The sequence below is a fragment of the Schistocerca gregaria genome, chromosome 1, assembly GCF_023897955.1.
Source record: "Schistocerca gregaria isolate iqSchGreg1 chromosome 1, iqSchGreg1.2, whole genome shotgun sequence".
Classification (NCBI taxonomy): domain Eukaryota; kingdom Metazoa; phylum Arthropoda; class Insecta; order Orthoptera; family Acrididae; genus Schistocerca; species Schistocerca gregaria.
Window position 1 is genome coordinate 235,798,334 of NC_064920.1, and position 14,159 is coordinate 235,812,492.

Here is a 14,159-nt window from a genome sequence, read left to right on the forward strand (position 1 = left end):
GTGTTTGTTGTTCATAGACTCCTCCAAACTAAGTCTCAAGTGTGTGCTACTGCATAATGGCAACGTGTTACGTTCCATTCGAACTGGAGGTGAAACTTAAATGAGAGAAACATATGATAACGTGACAAAATTGTTATAGCGATTGAACTATGAAAACTTTAAATGACGGATTCCGGGGATGTGAAAGTCATAGTCATATTTCTTGAGCTACAACACTTCTACGCCAAATTCTAGTGCTTACTGGGGATCTGGGATAGCCACGCCAGATCGCTTCGTTATAAAAAGAAAGATTGCTCTAAGCGTCAGTCACCTGCGGCAGGATGTCACAGTGTTATGCACGAAGCAATTGCGAATTGAAGAACGTAATTCACCCTGCTCATCATATAACACTGGGCCTAATCAAAACTTCGTGCAAGACATCGACGAAATTGGTGAAGCATTTCTCTATTTGCGCGACCAATTTGCACTTCCTTGTGAGACGAAAATAAAAGAGTTAATTTTCCTGGATCTCAGATACGCAAAAAGCTTATAGATGAGCATTTCAACACAATCCTGACAGGTAATAAAAATTTAGCTTGGGCTGCCTTTGTTCAAATGTCAACAGACTTTCTATGAATTAAGAGGGCATAAACCTATATGGATATTGGGGCAAACCATCTGCATTGTTACAATAGATCGTGATTCTTTATTTTTCCAATTGGACTTCTTTCCTGATAACTGGGGTGCTGTAACCGGTGAGCACGGAGAACGATTCCACAAGTATATTTCTGTAATAGAAATGAGATACCAGGGAAAATGGAGTGCATCAGTTTTAGCCGATTACTGCTGGACACTAATCGGGGAATGACCAAAAGAAAACTAAGTGCGGAGTGCCTTCACTGACCTCTCCTCGAGGGATAACACCAACGTAAATACATGCTTAAGATTTTACAGGCAATAACGTAAACCTATAGTTTGAAAACGAGAGTTTATCTTGCATTTTCATTGTTTTTGTTATCAGCAAACCCGAAAACATACAGATTAGCTATTTTCAAGCCAGTTAAAAAAAAAAAATGCCGCGGGCGATTAGCCCAGCGGTCTGGGACGCTGCAGTCATGGACTGTGCGGCTGGTCCCGGCGGAGTTTCGAGTCCTCCCTCGGGCATGGGTGTGTGTGTTCGTCCTTAGGATAATTTAGGTTAAGTAATGTGTAAGCTTAGGGACTGGTGACCTTAGCAGTTAAGTCCCATAAGATTTCACACACATTTGAACATTTAAAAAAGAATTGTTGTCTGGTGTTATCGGAAAGTAACGTATCGCTTCTGATGCAAACATCACACTCCATACAACTACTAAACTATTACCAAAGTCCAGTTTCATTTACACGATAAATAACTACTGTTTGGAATTACTGACATTTTAACTTGGAACCGTCACGCAGGAAACGTTGTGGGGGAAGATGAACAAAATACTGCCGTTTATTTGCAGAACATTCAGAAGATCCAACAAATTTACTGAAGAGACTGCGTAAATTTTACTTGTCTGTCCTCTTCTAGAATTTTGCTGCTGCTGCAATGGACGAAGAATAGGTATCAGATAAGGATATAATGTGAGGAGCCATCAAGCAGTTCCCGTTTGGGGGCGTTCCTCCAGCATATATGCAATGTGGTAGAACGCAGCCCAACTCCGATGTGGTCATATAAGCACCGACGTGTAGGCGCAGAATTAGCATGCCATTCTTGTGTTTCCGACGTGCGTGCTGTAAATGCAATAATGTGAACTATGGCGACGTTATTACTAAATGCGGCCAAACAGGACCAACGTGCTGTTATTCTTTCCTTGGCTGTCGAAGGACAAACAACAGTAGACATTCATAGGAGAACTAAGAATGTGAGTGGCGCGGGACGTCCTTCGAATACCACCGTTGTGCCATGTTCAGTGCTTGTAGCGATTTGACACAAGACGCCGGTCGATCAGGGAGGCCAGTCTCAAACATTACGGACAACAACAATCGGGAGTAGAATTGGAAAGCGTCGCCGATGTAGTGGTGTCATCCATTGCCCCTAATCCCAAGAAGTTCAAGAGCAACCATCTGGTGGAAGGAGATGCTCACCCTGTTCTTTGCTTACTGGGGTCAATTGCTTATTGAGCCCAACGAAATTCGTGTCTCCAGCACAGGGTATCAGCACTGCTGAATGTTGGAGAAATGAGACGTACAGATAAGGTGAAATTTCCGGTTAAACTGCGACATGATGTGCGATTGCTTCATTATTAAGCTCATCCCCATATCGCAAATACAATATTGCATTGCCTTTGTTACTCTTATTATGATGCAAAGTTCCTTTGGACATGCACTTATCTGCCAATACCGGGAGAAAATGGTTCAAATGGCTCTAAGCACAATGGTATTTAACATATGCGTTCATCAGTTGCCTAGATTTAGAACTACTTAAACCTAACCTAACCTAAGGACATCACACACATCCATGCCCGAGGTAGAATTCGAGCCTGCGACCATAGCAGCAGCGCGGTTCCCGACTGAAGCGCCTAGAAGCACTTGGCCACAGCGGGCGGCACCAATACCGGGCAAGCGACATTCAAATACAACGTCTGACCTGTACGGGAATATACAGGGTGATTCAAAAAGAATACCACAACTTTAGGAATTTAAAACTCTGCAACGACAAAAAGCAGAGCTAAGCACTATCTGTCGGCGAATTAAGGGAGCTATGAAGTTCCATTTAGTTGTACATTTGTTTGCTTGAGGCGTTGTTGACTAGGCGTCAGCATCAGTTGATGCAAAGATGGCGACCGCTCAACAGAAAGCTTTTTGTGTTATTGAGTACGGCAGAAGTGAATCGACGACAGTTGTTCAGCGTGCATTTCGAACGAAGTATGGTGTTAAACCTCCTGATAGGTGGTGTATTAAACGTTGGTATAAAGAGTTTACAGAGAATGGGTGTTTGTGCAAAGGAAAAAGTTCTGGACGGCCGAGAACGAGTGATGAAAATGTAGCACGCATCCAGCAAGCATTTGTTCGCAGCCCAGGAAAATCGACTCGCAGAGCTAGCAGAGAGCTGCAAATTCCACAATCAACTGTATGGAGAGTCCTACGAAGAAGGTTAGTTATGAAATCTTATAGTCTGAAATTGGTTCAAGCACTCTCTGCAGCTAATAAGATTAAAAGAATCGATTCCTGTGATTTTATCCTTGCTCAAATGGAAACAGATGAATCTTTCGTTTCAAAGGTTATGTTTAGTGATGAAGCAACTTTCCACACTAACGGGAAAGTCAACCGTCACAATGTCTGTATATGGGGCACTGAGAATCCGCGGGAAACAATTCAGTATGAACGTGACTCGCCTAAGGTGAACGTTTTCTGTGCCATTTCAGCCAATAAAGTTTTTGGTCCCTTTTTCTTCGAAGGTGCTACTGTAACTGGACTACAGTATCTGGAGATGTTAGAGAATTGGCTGTTCCCTCAGCTCGAACAAGAAGCACAACAATTCATATTTCAGCAGGATGGAGCGCCACCACATTGGCACTTATCTGTCCATAACTACCTGAACGTCAACTACCCGAGGCGATAGATCGGCCGCCAGGCAGCCCGTGACAGAGCACTTCATCACTGGCCTCCAAGAAGCCCTGATCTTACCCCCTGCGATTTTTTCTTATGGGGGTATGTTAAGGATATGGTGTTTTGGCCACCTCTCCCAGCCACCATTGATGATTTGAAACGAGAAATAACAGCAGCTATCCAAACGATTACGCCTGATATGCTACAGAGAGTGTGGAACGAGTTGGAGTATCGGGTTGATATTGCTCGAGTGTCTGGAGGGGGCCATATTGAACATCTCTGAACTTGTTTTTGAGTGAAAAAAAAACCTTTTTAAATACTCTTTGTAATGATGTATAACAGAAGGTTATATTATGTTTCTTTCATTAAATACACATTTTTAAAGTTGTGGAATTCTTTTTGAATCACCCTGTACATCATGGATGTACGAGTACAGGACGTAAAAGGGTGGTTGCCGAATATGGAAGTCTGGATCTGGCCGTGTGTCATGTAGGGATAGCGAAATGGTAAGGCGACCGCTGGCGATAAGCGGAAAATCCGGTTTCGAGCCCGTTCAAAAATGGTTCAAATGGCTTTGAGCACTATGGGACTTAACTTCTGAGGTCATCAGTTTCCTAGAAGTTAGAACTACTCAAACCTAACGAACCTAAACACATCCATGCTCGAGGCAGAATTCGAACATGCAACCATAGCGGTCGCGCGGTTCTAGACTGTAGCGTCTAGAACCGCTCGGCCACTCCGGCCGACTTCGAGCCCGTGTTCAGCACAAATTTCCATTGTTTTAATTCCATTCTACAGTTGATAGTTGTCCTCATCCGCAATTGCGAGTTCATTTATTGTATTCCATATCGCAAATGTCGTAAAGCAGGAGTTACGCCAATTAAGTGGGATACATTTGAACACCCGCCTTATGGTACAGATCTCTCCCTATATGAATTGGCACATTCGGTCCCTGAAGAAAATTCTTGAAGGGTCCACGAATTCGGTCAGACGAAGATGTGCAAACGGGTTTGTTCAGTTTGATGTATCGGTGGGGTGCTATCCTCAACGCTCACGGCAATTTTGCCGTCCGGCACGCCGATATTGGAATCTACGGCCTGAGAATGGAAACATTTTGATGGACCCTTATAAAAACTGGAGATCTGAGAGATAAACTTGTTAAAAGTATTTTTCATATTGGACACAAAGTGCGTGCCACCAACCTTTTGGGGAGCCGTTGAGATTCATATGAGGTCGACCGAGGTCTAGATAGTGAGAAAGGAACAGGATGGAGGGAAAACATGTCTTCGTAGTAAGAATGCCACCTCCAGGAAGAGACAGCGTCTCCAGCTCGCTGATCTGTGGATAGCAAGTGTTGTGGCTTCCACGCTTTCTATAGGCTTCCAACAGGCGCGTCTGACTGGTTTTTGTCAGAAAAGTCCCGGAAACGATGGCGCGATGCTGATACCGCTGTTCTTCCAGGGAATTAAGCACTGTGGGAATTCATACTGGTAACAGGCCGCAGCTATAAACGTGAAACAAAATTTACATTGCCCATAAATTGTTATTCGCTGTATTTCATGGCCCTATGAACGATATATCTTTAGTAAAAATGTTTTCCACTTATGAAGTAATGGGTCCAGACTAAATGCTTACCTATTTGGATGCAATTAGTAGCTCGTCAATAGTGAAATTAGCTTTGATATTTTTTGCAAGCCAACTACCAGCGCGTCAGTAAAGCATGCGTCGTCATGCCATTTATACAGGGTGTTCAAAAATGACCGGTATATTTGAAATGGCAATACAAACTAAACGAGGAGCGATAGAAATACACCGTTTGTTGCAATATGCTTGGGACAACAGTACATTTTCAGGCAGACTAACTTTCGAAATTACAGTAGTTACAATTGTCAACAACAGATGGCGCTGCGGTCTGGGAAACTCTATAGTACGATATTTTCCACATATCCACCATGCGTAGCAATAATATGGCGTAGTCTCTGAATGAAATTACCCGAAACCTTTGACAACGTGTCTGGCGGAATGGCTTCACATGCAGATGAGGTGTACTGCTTCAGCTGTTCAATTGTTTATGAATTCTGGCGGTACACCAGGTCTTTCAAGTATCCCTACAGAAAGAAGTCAAAGGGGTTCATGTCTGGCGAATAGGGAGGCCAATCCACGCCGCCTCCTGTATGTTTCGGATAGCCCAAAGCAATCACAAGATCATCGAAATATTCATTCAGGAAATTAAAGACGTCGGCCGTGTGATGTGGCCGGGTACCATCTTGCATAAACCACGAGGTGTTCGCAGTGTCGTCTAAGGCAGATTATACCGCCACAAATTCACGAAGAATGTCCAGATAGCGTGATGCAGTAATCGTTTCGGATCTGAAAAATGGGCCAATGATTCCTTTGGAAGAAATGGCGGCCCAGACCAGTACTTTTTGAGAATGCAGTGACGATGGGACTGCAACATGGGGCTTTTCGGTTCCCCATATGCGCCAGTTCTGTTTATTGACGAAGCCGTCCAGGTAAAAATAAGCTTCGTCAGTAAACCAAATGCTGCCCACATGCATATCGCCGTCATCAATCCTGTGCACTATATCGTTAGCGAATGTCTCTTGTGCAGCAATGGTAGAGGCGCTGAGGGCTTGCCGCGTTTGAATTTTGGATGGACAGAGGTGTAAACTCTGGCGCATGAGACGATACGTGGACGTTGGCGTCATTTGGACCGCAGCCGCAACACGGCGAACGGAAACCCGAGGCCGCTGTTGGATCACCTGCTGCACTAGCTGCGCGTTGCCCTCTGTGGTTGCCGTACGCGGTCGCCCTACCTTTCCAGCACTTTCATCAGTCACGTTCCCAGTCCGTTGAAATTTTTCAAACAGATCCTTTATTGTATCGCTTTTCGGTCCTTTGGTTACATTAAACCTCCGTTGAAAACTTCGTCTTGTTGCAACAACACTGTGTTCTAGGCGGTGGAATTCCAACACCAGAAAAATCCTCTGTTCTAAGGAATAAACCATGTTTTCCACAGCACACTTGCACGTTGTGAACAGCACACGCTTACATCAGAAAGACGACGTACAGAATGGCGCACCCACAGACTGCGTTGTCTTATATATCTTTCACATCACTTGCAGCGCCATCTGTTGTTAAAAATTATAACTACTGTAATTTCGAAAGTTTGTCCACCTGAAAATGTACTGTTGTCCCAAGCATACTGCAACAAACGGTGTATTTCTATCGCTGCTTGTTTAGTTTTTATTGCCGTTTCAAATATACCGGTCATTTTTGAAACACCCTGTATGAACATAAAATAGTTTTTTGAACCCGTGATAAATCACCTCCGTGAACTTCCTTTTAACCCTTGCCGCTGTTGACCGTGAAACAGCCAATTTGGAGACTGTCGCTAGTAGTAATGGATATGACCCAAACATAGTCGATAAGTTGGACAAACAAAAAGTGGAGAAAACAGGTAGTTTAACAAATGCAAATTTTGTAATACGAAAAGCAAAGTATGTTGTCCTACCGTTCTCGGAAAGCACCTCGTCTCAGCTCGCTAGGCTGTTTAAGAGCTATACCGTTAAAGTAGCTTAATCAGACGCGACAAGATCCAAATGGGCAACCATTTAAAGAAAAATTCTCTCATTCCAATTTTTATAAACTAACAATGTCCTATGTCGTACAGTACACTGGGCAGACTGGCCATACGTTTCTAGGCATTAACTCATTTCTATGTCCCATGTTTTATGTTTGGTTTATAAAAATATTTACTTAATCTATGTCTGATTTGTATAGGAGTTGGAATGTCTATACATTTCTTACATACATCTTGTCTTTACTCTTAATACCGCCATGTGTACGATTTCCCTCTTTATATGCATTTATATCTATTCAACTTTTATTACATATTTTAAATTCATGTTTCATTTTCCTTATCTTTACTTACTATTATACTTGTAATTTCAGACATGTTAACGCAGCGTAGCCGAACTTCCATCCATTGCTACAGAAAATTCTGGCTGTCAGTCTCAATTATCATGCGCATATGCGGTCATGTATTATTCATTACTACAGTTTGTCTCGCAATGTGTTTATTTCAAGAATATATGTGTGGCTCTATCTGAGCATTGCTCCACGCCTCCGCCAAAGGAATGAATCATTGTCGTTTGTGCGGTTCCAGTACGAATTTAGCTCTTCGTTGCCAGTTTTGGGAACATTTTTTAAAATTCGTCAAGTTTTTATATTTGCGTTTTAGATGGATACCAAAATTTTGGGCATTTATGAACAATTCATTACTCGCAGTTTCTAAACGTAAGTCCTCTTCTTTCTGTTTATTTATATAGTATTTAAAAAAATTGCATCCTTTTCATGATAGATAGAACACACCCCTAATCTTGAATTTGCAAACTACTAGTGCAAATGGACGTCCATTGAGTGGTAACAGGTAGCCTTTTCAAATGTATCACGTTTCAAGCTCAACTGGCGTGAAAAGTCTGAAAATAAATGCGCTGCAACAATCATCGGAAGGATGCAGAACGGAGGAGGGAGAGTTACCTTCTGGGGAATGATTTCGCAGCATTTCCTGGACGATCTCGTCGTTTTGGAAGGCACAATGGATCAACATAAGTAAGAATATATCCATAGAGACAATGTCCACCCCTATATTAAGGTTGACAATGCAACGTTTCACACCGTTCCTAATGTACATGCTTAATCTGAACAGCACCAGGATGTGCTTATCATACTCTTCTGGCCACCAAACTCCCCGGATTTAATGCCAACCGAGTACACATGGGACCACCTCGTTCGGTCTGTTCGCTCCATGATTTCTCAACCAAGAAACCTGCCAGAACTGGCTACAGCACTGGAGTCGGAATATCTCTGCACCCCTGGCGATACCTTCCAGAAAGTCACTGACTCTCTTGCTACTTGTCTCGTAACGGTAGGTGCTGCAAAATATGGCTACTCGGGCTTTTGGCAGATGGTCACAGTAATACATTTGGTCAGCGTAAAATCGTATGAGTGAAGTTCCAAATATTTCACTGCTGTATGAATGTTTCCGAAATGAATTTCCATTACGCTATAATTCCGGGGAATGTTCTGGAGAAAGGAAAGTGAGGCCGCATATTTGCAAAGAAATTGTAGTAAAACAACCAATGTGTCCTTGGTACTTAAGCGTTTTATCGGATAGGACCAGCAACATCGTAAGATGATCGCTGACTGTGCTTTTGTTTACAGCAAAGTATAGTGTCGCTGACACAGATCATATAAATTTTGGTTAAATTTGTTCCTTTACACACCATGGTTCAGGTGGCTTAACACGGCACAAGGTTGTTTGTTCATGAATACTGACAAAACGGTGGTGGACTCTTCAATTCGTGTACAGGAATGTAAGCAGATTATAGCGCTTGAGCACGGATATGTTTGTAACCTTTTTTTTAGTTATTTCTTGAACTTTTGTTAAATTCTCTTTCAGAATCAAAAAGTGACAGCACATCATCATGTCGTAACGCAAGATGGTCGCACGATCAGGGATGTTCCGTTTCAAGTGCTACCAGGGGCCTGTAGAAATGTCAGGTAGTTTAAATGATATGAGCAGCATCATGAAAGAATAGTTTCAAAAACGGATTTGCAACACTTCAGAGAACTTCATAATACCCTGCCTGAGAAAACTTTGTCATAAATAACAGAAAATAAACCATTTTCAGTTTCTGATAATACACGTTTTATGGGCATAACGGCATGTTCTAGGTTATTTTACGTCTCCTAATGTTGGAGGCCTCCAAAGATATTACAAAAATTCTACACTATTTCTCCCCAGTTCCCAGAACTCATGACTGTGGATATTGTATCACACACTCAGTCCTTTTGATTGTTCAGAGATGTGTCTAAACCCGCCCAAAGATTTAAACAATCATGCATGAGCAGCGCCTATTAGACGGAGGGGCTCCGACAGCCGATGCGTTCCAGTCATTCTACCACTAAGGAGGTACACGACTCGTGTTGGCTATAGTTCAACCTTGCCTAGACGGTCAATACAGCTGTTCTATCGCGTCCGCTTTGTTACTTTGTGGCATGAAGGGCTCTCAACAAGGGAAGTATCCAAACGTCTCGGAGTGAACCAAAGCAATGTTGTTCGGACATGGAGAAAGAAAATCAGCGCTACCTACGGATTATGGCTCGGAGGAACACTGACAGCATATCCACCATGTTAAATAATGTTTTACGTGCAGCCACAGAACATAGTGTTACGACTGAAACTCTGCAATAGGCTGCATGATGCGCAACTTCACTCCAGACGTCCATGGCGAGGTCAATCTTTGCAACACCGACACCATGCAGCGCGGAACAGATCGGTTCAACAACATGCCGAATGGACCGCTCAGGATCATCACCGATAAGTGTCCATATGCCTTCAACCAGACAGTCGTCAGAGACGTGTTTGGATGCAACCCGGTCAGGCTGAACACCTTAGACACACTGTCCATAGAGTGCAGCAAGGTGGAAGTTCCCTGAAGTTTTGTGGTGGCATTACGTGGGGCCGACGTACGCCGCGGGTGGTCATGGAAGGCGCCGTAACGGCTGTACGATAGGTGAATGCCATCTTCCGAAGGAACGAGGAAATATCGGCAGCATATTGGCGAGGCATTCGTCTTCATTGACGACAATTCATGCCTCCATCGTGCACATCTTGTGAATGACTTCCTTCAGGATAACGACATCACTCGACTAGAGTGGCCAGTATCTTCTCCAGACATGAACCCTGTTGAACATGCTTACGAGAGACTGAAATGGGCTTTTTATGGGCGACGTGACCCACCAACCGCTCTGAGGGATGTACGCCGAAACGACGTTGAGGAGTGGGACAATCTGGACTAACAGTGCCTTGCTGAACTTGTGGATAGTGTCCCACGACGAAAACAGGCATGCAACAATGCAAGACGACGTGATACGGGGTATTTCAGGTACCGGTGTTTACAGCAATCTGGATCACCATCTCTGAAGGTCTCGCTGTATGGCGTTACAACATGCAATGTGTGGTTATTATGAGCAATAACAAGGGGCGAAATGATGTTTATGTTGATATCTATTTCAGTTTTATGTACAGGTTCCTTAACTCTCGGAACCGAGGTGATGCAGAACATTTTTTATGTGTGTATTAAGAGATTTCGGCAAATTCAATTTTTTAAGTTTATAATTGAGATTGTGAACAGTTTATTCTTGTTAGAATGGGGTAAAGTTTACATAATAAACATTCCAACTACATTCTTACGGAAAAAACTATACGTGAGAATTAAATTCCGTAGTCCGAGTGTGGGATCCTACGAATATAATTGTGGATAAATGCTGTTACAGTGAAGCTACCAGAAGAATATTGTCAAACAGAAGTGCTACTGTAGTGCTGTACTGAGCACTGGCGTACAAACCTGCAGCTTATGCTGTCGCTGGAGTAGTAAGAACATAGGAGTATACGTCTCGCATTACCTCTCCATCACAGTCCTTGGGCGTAAACACGACCGCGCTGCTACGCTGAACGGATCTACAGTCGTAACAGAGTAAGCACACCTCCACTGGACATCGCGTTACCACCTTTCTGATAATGTCTTCAGTTCAGCGGAAAATAGTCCACACGTATGCCATATTTCGTTCATGCCACTAATCGATGATTAGATCCCGCCGAGATACCAAATTCCTGGGATTTCGACTGTTCCAACCTGTCCTTAACATTTCCTCTGTGAGTAAGATCGTGTGATTTAGCGGGCCATTCGAGGCGTGGTGAAGCGTCTGAGTGATCATCAAACTAGAATATTGCGACTGCAGTTACTGAACGTGTTGGTTCTGAAATCCATGTAAAACAATATTGAAATAAAATTGTTGATTTTGTTCTGACGCACTGCTATTGAATATTTACGTAGTCTTATTTTGGCGCCGAAAGCCAATCATAAATTAACTGCTCTGCCGCTGAATATTTATTCTGTAGCATAAACTGTCTTTTTTTACTTTTTACAGCCATGTAATTATTTAACGGCTTTGTTTTGTTACAATCTGACTGCATAATATTAGTAAAATAGTCTGCGACATGCAGTGTCTATGCTTGGATACTGACTCTCTTTGTCTCATCTTGAAATTGTGTCTCAGTCTGTCCTCTACATAAGAAACAATAATTTTCAGAGTATGTCAGTGATGTACTCCATTTTTATCTTTATAATGGCATCCCTTTGCATCGCTTCACATCATGGTGACGTCACTACCAATTTTTCTCATGATACTGTCGGGCAGATTTACTGGTTTAAATAAAAAGACCACAATGGCATTCGTCTTTTAGTGAAGCACTAAAATTGTCGGCAGCAACTATTAATCTACAGAGATAGTAAAAATAGCGCCATGTTTGTCATTTACGTTTGACACTTCGGCAAATACTGATACGAGCATACTACTTGGGCTGTTATTCATTGGTGGTACCCGCACCCCTCTCGCATCGTCGACGTGATTTTTACAATCGTTAATTTTTGTCACTTCCAGGTACACACTCCAGAACGTGACAACACGCCCTTTACTCTCACCTCATCGGTCTAACTTGCTTCTTTTCCTCTGTGTTGTGCCCTCTTCTGACCATCACCTGGTCGTTACACTGTAATCAAGTGAACACCTCATGAGGGTTTGCAGCACAAAAACATTTTTCTGACATGATGGTCTGACCCGCACATTACTTTTCTGAGTGAATCGTGTTTTTCACGATATTCCTGTAATTAGAGAGATGAATCAGAGCGACAAGCAGTCCAGTGGCAAACAAAAATTTTTATATCAAAAACTATTTAAATGTGAGATAGTAGGCCTATGTGAGGTGTCAGAGTATATGGTCACCTTACTCTAGTGAAGTATGCGTGCAGCCCTGTGAACTCGGCTGCTGCCGTCTTCGAATACAGGAATGTCTGCCGTTTTCCCATCATGAAGATGTAGTAGACAGGGTAACACTCGTTTACCAGACGTGTAGAAATAAACATCACGGTTCATATTCACGACACCCTAAATCAGTGACTCCAAATCCTGGCAGGGGAAACACACCCAAAGCTTCTGGAACAATCTCCATCCTGAACTATATCCTCTACTTACCTACTAAATGAATAATCGGCCAATCGGTACACTGGCCAGCTAGCATAATTTGACAAAAATGCAGAACTATACGCCGCCAGGCAGCTACTGTCCATTTTATGTGTTTTTGTGAAAATGACGAAGTACTCCTTTAAATGTTAAAATGTAGGATCAACTAATTGTGAACTTATAGTATTGAAAGCTCTAAACTTTACAGGTTTGAATGATCAAGCCTTCGTCATTAGAACTGTCATACAAGATTCTCGAAAAGTGATGAAGATAAAGTATAAATAAAAACAGTAACATTATATTTTATACTGATCTATTTTAGAGGTTCTTCTACAGCTGTCAAGACGAAGGCTTCACCGCCGAAACGTGTAAATTTTTACGCTTTAACTGGATGGTTGAGCTGACATTTTAAGATTGTGACAACCAGAACCTCATATCCCTTAGGGATAAAATCAACGTTCCACTTTCTTTGCGACTTTTACCCTCCACGCCTCCCTCCAGTATTAAATTGGTGATACATTGACGCCTCAGAACATGTCCTACGGATCGATTCCTTCTTCTAGTCGTGTCACAAATTTCTCCTCTCTCCAATATTTATTCAGTACCTCCTCATTACCTATGTGATCCACCCACCTAATATTCAGCGTTCTTCTGAAGCACCACATTTTGAAAGTTACTATTCTCTTCTTGTCTGAACTGTTTATCGTCCATGTTTCACTTCCATAAATGGCTACGCACCACGCAAATACTTTCAGAAACTATTTTCTGACTCTTAAATCTACACTCGATGTTAACAAATTTCTCTTCTTTAGAAACACTTACCTTGCCGTTTCCAGTCAACATTTTATATTCCTTCTAATTCGACCATCATCAGTTACTTCGCTTCCCAAATAGCAAAATACATTTACTACTGTAAGGTTCTCATTGCCTAATCTAATTCCCTCAGCATCACCCGATTTAATTCGATTGCATTCCATTATCCTCTTCCAGACAGTTATTTACACCATGTGATCGAAAGTACCCGGACACTTGGCTGAAAAGTTCGGGGCGCCCTCCATTGTATATGTTGGAATTCAATACTGCGTTGGCCCACCCTCATCCATGATGACAGCTTCCATCCTCGCAGGCATAGGTTCAATCAGGTGTTGGAAGGTTTCTTGGGGAACAGCTGTCCATTCTTCACGGAGTGATGCACTGATGAGAAGTATCGATGTCGGTCGGTGAGGCCTGGCACGAAGTCGGCGCTCCAAAGCATCCCAAAGGTATTCTGTAAGATTCAGGTCAGGACTCTGTGCGGGACAGTCCGTTACGGGGCTGTTATTATCTTGTACCCACACCGCCACAGGCCGTACATTATGAACAGGTGCTCGATCGTGTTGAAAGACGCAACCGCCACCCCCGAATTGCTCTTCAACGCTGCGAAGCAAGAAGGTGCTTAAAACATCAATGTAGGCCTGTGCTGTGATAGTGCCACGCAAAACAACCCCCTACATGAAAAACACGACCACACGATA